Raw genomic sequence first — 6677 nt, forward strand, 5'->3', positions numbered from 1 at the left:
CACCCTTAGAATGTTCGTGCAGCTTAGAATGTTCACTCAGATGGCCAGATATGAGCAGTGAAAACAGTACATAGGCAGTAACTCGAGTGGAAGTGAAACACATACACACACATACACATGAGGGAGAGGGAGAGGGAGGGGAGGGAGAGGGAGGGAGGGGTGGAGGGGTGGCATGCAAGGGAAGAGAGGGAGGGAGAGGAAAGGGATGGAGGGGGAGCCATGAAGGGTAGAGAAGTGAGAGAGGGGAGACAGTGAGGGTGGCATGCAAGGGAGGGGAGGCAGGGGGCCCAGCATCTTGATATGACCCACCCACCCTAGTGGAGGGAAAGGGAAGGGAGGGAGGGGGAGGGGTGGCATGCAAGGGAAGAGAAGTGAGGGAGGGAAGAGAGTGAGGGGCGACATGCAAGGGACAGGAGGGAGAGGCCAGGCACCCTAGATTCCCTGAATACTGCGGTTACAGTTAAGAAAACCAGGCACGCATTACTCAGGAGTAAGCTCGGTACAGCAACCGTGACATACTTTGAATGTCTGCGTCGTGCCCCTCAGAGGGTTTCCTCAGGAGCGACACCCATTGCCACTAACCAAACTTACTCCCAGGTAAAGGATCATGACCAGCCAGCCTAGATGTGTGGGAGGGGTGCCTTTCCATCCCCGCCCCCAAGGAATGCGGGCACACACATTAATGACATCGCACAGTATCAGGCTGCGTGTTTGCATGAGCACGTACTGCTGGCCGCTGCAATTGATTTGCTGCTACTGTTCCTTTCCCATTTCACCACAATAAGCCACAGCAACGCATGGCCAGGCCTCGCTAGTTTAACATAAAGATCTTGATTTTGAGCTGAAAAATTATCAAATTGGGAACATTAGGCTACCAAAAATTTCAGCCCACCCAGGATTCATCGGGTTAAGTGTGGAAAAAGGGAGGTCCCTATAGCTACATCTCAGCCGACATGGACAGTGTGGTGTAGTGGTTTGAGAGTCTGACCAGGACCTGGGAGATCCAACATCAAATTCCCACTCTGCTATGGAAGATGCTGGCCAGTCACACAGTCTCCGTCTAACCTACCTCACAGGTTGTTGTGAAGCTAAATGGAACAGAGGAGAATTCTGCAAGTCACTTTAGGTCCTCATTGGGGAGAATAGTGAAGTATAAATGAAGTAAATGGATACATAAATTTTCACCCATATAAAACCAGCCTCCGCACACGATATGAAAATGGTGGACATTTCGATACCTGTAGTAACTAAAGGTGTTGAAAAGATCTACGCTACGTTTTATATCACACAACACAAGTGAAATATAAAAATTCAGTGCAGTTGAAAGGAATCCTTTAGACAAAAGAGCTTTTACTGCAAAGTTTGGACCACAGAAAAAGGAATCACCAGCTGTTTTTAATATATTTTCGGCATGATTGTGACTAATCTTTTCTTTCAGACATCTTCTGTTCCTTAGCAGCTGCACAATTCATCTTACACAGCTTGGGCAAAAGTTTTTAGAATACTTACAAAAACTGTAGTTGGGGACAGTGATGCTCTGAATTATCTTGCTCGCCTCCTTCCCCTTCCCTTCCCTCTTTTCCCCTCCCTTGTTTCCCTCCCCCTCTCTCATTCCCTCTCTCCCTTGTTATCCCTTCCTCCCTCCCCCCCAACTTGTCTATTTTTTGGCAGATGTGCGGTACAGAAGGGAGGATGCATTCTTTTTACATCATTCCACCCCGGATAGTTTATGCGCCATGTTGTATTTTATTTTGGGGATGTTTTGTGGTTTTATTTTTCTACAGTCATATTGTGTTTTGTATGAACAGGTTGGTAGCCAGGAAAGGGAAGCAAGTGGAGTATATATACTGTGAGGTCAATAGGTGAGGCCCTCTGAATAGAAGTAGCTTGGCATGTGAGTAACAATGAAGTCTGTAGCATGTGAGTCACAATGAAGATAGCAAGGTCAATTTGCTTTCCTTTCCTACATTAGATCCTCTGAAGATGCCAGCCACAGATGCAGGCAAAACGTCAGGAGAGAATGCTGCTAGAACATGGCCATACAGCCTGGAAACCACACAGCACCCCAAATATATTCTTAATTTTAATTTGTCTCTTTTCTGCCTTCCAGTCCCTCATTAAGGTTAGGTGTGTGGAATTATCTTCAGAAAAGAGGCTGTCCATAGTAGCATCCAAACCATATTCTGGGGTAAGACGTGGCCCAAATTAGATGTTCACTGAACATTCGCTCCTGGGAAATTATAAGAACACGTTGCTCACTACTGAAAAAGAAATCATACCTTTCAAGATAGCGTTTGGATTTTTGGCTCCAGCTGTGTAGAAAGTCAATGACAAAAAGTCATAATGTCAGACTATTACCCTCCTTCAGAGCCAAGGTGAATTCCTTCCACCAGATCTGCATCTGAAGTGCAAATAAATTGATTTGCCAGGTGTCGTGCCATTCATTTCCCTGATAATAAACAGCCTCCGTTCTGCTCTCATTATTATGCACATCGCTTCAAATATTGTTGTGATAGTACGTGTCTAGAAAAGGGCTGGCAGCAAATTTTAGAAGCATCCAAAAACATTTCCTAGGAATTCAATACATGTTTTTGACAGCTGCAGGGGTTTTTTAAAAAAAAATGCAGATAAGGATAAACACAATTGGGGGGGGGGAACCCACAGCATAAAATTGAAGAGCGACGTTACGATTCAGAGTTGAAATGGATCACAAAATGTCCCAGGTTTCAGGAAACATGGGATGTGTAGCTTCTTAGAAACTCATGCGTGGTGGGATCCAAAAATTTTAGTAACAGGTTTACCATGGTGGTGGGATTCAAACTGTGGCGTAGCGCCAATGGGACTGGGTGGGGCACGACAGGGGGGTGGCCAGGCATTCCATGGGTGGGGCATTCCTGGGCGGGGCTGTGGCAAGGACGCAGCCATTGCGCTGGTCCTTGGGCGGGAAACGAATGCATGCAGGCGCAGGCTGCCACGCACGCTGGTGGACCTCTTGCAAGACTGCTTCAAGTTCTGCACGCTACTGCTGAGAGGAAGGGCGTAACTAAATCACGTGGCAAAAATCACGTGGCAAAATCACCAATTAGTAACCCCCTCTCGGCACACACAAATAATTAGTAACCTACTCTCGGGAACCTGTGAGAACCTGCTGGATCCCACCTCTGATCTAGGCTACCACCAGTCAAAGATGGCTTTGACGTTAGGGCACTGTTTCTATACATAGAAAAAGTGTAGAGATTAAAATGTTAGAGTAATAGTAAGTATTCCTTGATTTCTAGTTGCGCTTTGGGGGATTCAGGGATCTCCACCTCATCTGCTTGATGGGGCTTAGTCCTTTATCCAGTAGCACAAGTAAGCTGTGTCATGATACAAGTAGAGTCAGTCAGAATTGGCTGGAGGTGGAATGTGCCGTCAAGTCTTAGCAGATGTGGTGACCTTGTAGGGTTTTCAAGGCAAGAGATGTTAAGAAGTTGGTGGATTCTGCACAGCTTAAATAAAATGTTGTGGACATCTTTTAAAAAGCCAGCTCCTCATTTTTTATTTGGACAGCACGGACAAAAAAGACATCAGAGGAGAAAGAGGGTTTTTTCCTCTACTCACCATTTCCTCCATCTTAATTTAAAGCTCTTGCTCTGGACATTTTATGGTGCTGCAGGAATTCTCTGTACCTGCAGCCCCTTTGCTGAAGGTTTTCCAGGGATGTTTGCTCTGCAGGCTCCGCTCTTGGGCACCTTTTCAGCCCCAAAAGTACATAATTGCACTCTGCTCGTTTTTCCGATTCTGGCAATATATAATTTTCTCTTTTCTTTGTTTCAATGAGCTGCCTTTGAAGATATCCTGACATGACATGAAAATCAGCATGGATTCTGAAATCGTGTCCATGTGTTTTCAAAGACAACTCATTGAAAATACAGAAAGGGAAAACTAGATATTGCCACAATATAAACCAAGTAAAACCAGGTACTTTTGGGGCTAGAAAGGCACCTAGTGGTGGAGCCTGCGGAGCAAATGTGCCAGGTAAACCTTCAGCAAAGGTGCCGCAGGAACGGAGAATCACTGCAATACCATAAAATGTCAGGCACAGGTGGAAGAGGAAACTGTCAAAAGAGCTGTAATGGTCGGGTGGGAAAAATAAGACATCTCCTCAGCTCCCAAGCTCTGCACAGCAAGCAGGAGATGATTTGCAGATGACTTCAGAAAATAAGTACACATTTTAGTGACTTCAAAAAAAGGTGACTCAAGCTGAAATAAGACATCCTGATGACATCTGGGGGGGAAAAGCTGTGTAGAGTTCCTCCAAAGATGCCTTTTTTCTGTCCCCAGGACAAGTTACTTGTGATGTGCAAAATGGATTTATATTTATCATACCCAGAAGTGGAGTTCCTACAATAAATAAAATATATGAGGTTGAATAGCTAAAAAGACTCTGAGTTATTTTGTTCCTGGCACACAGAGAGACTAGATGGGTCTTGCTGTGCACACTATGACCAATTCAGAGGCTACTAAGCTGAGCAGCCCAGATTCTGATTATATCCAATAGTTTCACCATAGATATCCAGAAATTCCTAGAGTGTCATGATGCCACTTCCTGTTTCAAAGCTGGAGCTTGGAGAGGATGGGGTTTGGAGAAGGTAAGGATCTCAGCATGCTACAATGCCATAGAGTCCACCTTCCAAAGCAGTCATTGGGCCACTACCCACTTACCTCACTAAACTGCAACGCTGCTGCGACCCCGCAATGAAAAGCCTCCGTGGCTTCTGACCACGGAGACATTTGTTCCCCACATGTTTGCAATTCTTGAAATAATGCGGGCAGCAAAGAGCGGGAGTTCCATTGCAATGAGGGGAATGGAGCGCTCCAATTGGCCGTCGAACGTGTGCGTCATGAGTTACGAGAAAGTGGCGGCCAGCCGAGGGCGGGTCTCCAGTGTGATTGGCTGGGAAGAGGTTGTTTATGATAGGTTCGCACGAGCGTGAGTGCGAACGTCATCAAAGAGGCGCTAACAGCCCTCTATTAAGACGTCGGCATTACGCTGACGCCAGCAGTAAATCGCTGGCGCGCTTCTGTGGAGACACGTCATCAGCAGTGTTTGGAAGTGAAAGCAGAAGCCAGCTCGCACGCACGCCTCTTGTACTTCCTCATTACCGCCCGCCGCCGACATTTTCCATTTGCTCGGCACAGGCTTTGAACAAGTTGAGACGCGGAAGACGTGACTTCGACTGGATGTCGACACGTGTCTACGCCATCACTACGCGCACTTTAGACGGGACACCCCCACTTAACAAGATGGCGCTCCCTGTTCCCTGATTGGCCGTGAGCTGCGCGTCACAGCGAATCAGCCGCGCGCAAACAGCCGAGGTTCCCCACAACCCCGCGGCACCAGCGGGGTTTTTTAAAAAGTTGCTCTTTTTAGCGGAGCTAATTTGCCGCGCAGCCAGGAGGCGGGAGAGAGGTAAATCCCTGGCAGCCGCGCAGTGAGCGCCGGAGATGTGGGGAGCGTCCAGGACCCCCGTGGCTTTTAAAGAGGTGACCCCGCGGCTTATGGTGAGTGGATAGTGACCCATTATCTCCACGGGATCTGATCTCTATTATCTGGAGATCAGCTGTAAAAGTCGGAGATCTATACGCCCCGGCTGATGTCACTTGTGGTTGAACCAGATTGGCCCGGGGCCTCTAACTGCTGACTTCTCTCTTACAGGCCTGATCCATGCCTTTTATTGCTTAATGTTTTCCTCTTTTCTTTCCCTTTGGCCCATGGAGTGACCCCGTTGTGCCATATCTCTCATCTTTCCTCAGACATATTTTTCTATGAGCACTTCAATACAATTAGACACCCTGTGCGTAGGAGACTGTAATGGGGAGGGGGGGATGAGATAATTGCTTTCTCCCTTACCTCCCACACAACAGGGTCAGCTACAGTCCGTTCTTCTTGCCTGACGAACCAAGGTGATGATATTGCTTGTGAAAGATTCATCATTTATGGCCCTGAGGACAGGAGTTAATGGGTTTATCATAAGAACAGAGGCACAGACAGCAGCATTGCTCAAAAGGGAGAGAGAATAACTATTGGACCATTTTCCTTTCACTAGAGTCTGTCTCAGGCTCAGTTTGGTTTTGTTGCTTTCCTGGAAAAAAATCACGGGTGCTACTTTCTCTCAAATGGATGACTCTGGCCCAGAGGCGGAGCTACCAGGGGTCATGGGGGTGCGCATTGGACCAGGTGCATGCCTGGGGAGTGGGAAAATTACCCTCCTGTCCCCACATTTACCTTATTTCAGAGTGAAAGTGCAGGCTGGAAAAAGCGGCCTGTTCACTTGAGGCTGAAAACAGCCTGATTGGAACTACACTTCCCAGGAGACTTTGCGATCCCCAAAGGTCTCCTGGGAAGTGTGGTTCCCGCCAGGCCATTTTCAGCCTCAAGTGAACAGGCCGCTTTTTCCAGCCTGCACTTTCAGGCTGAACTAAGGTAAGTGAGTGTGTGGGGGGGACGGAAAACACAGAGTGTGCACCGGGCGCAGCATGGCCCAGCTACTCCTCTGCTCTGGCCCTTTCCTCACAATCTTCTGAAAACATTTTGGAGATGTTTTCAAAACATTTTTTTAAAAACCCGTTTGTCTACACTCTTCCTCTCAAAAATGCTTTCTGGCTGCCATTTTGTGGCTGTTTCATTTTTTAAA

The sequence above is a fragment of the Sphaerodactylus townsendi genome, linkage group LG01, assembly GCF_021028975.2.
Source record: "Sphaerodactylus townsendi isolate TG3544 linkage group LG01, MPM_Stown_v2.3, whole genome shotgun sequence".
NCBI classification, from domain to species: domain Eukaryota; kingdom Metazoa; phylum Chordata; class Lepidosauria; order Squamata; family Sphaerodactylidae; genus Sphaerodactylus; species Sphaerodactylus townsendi.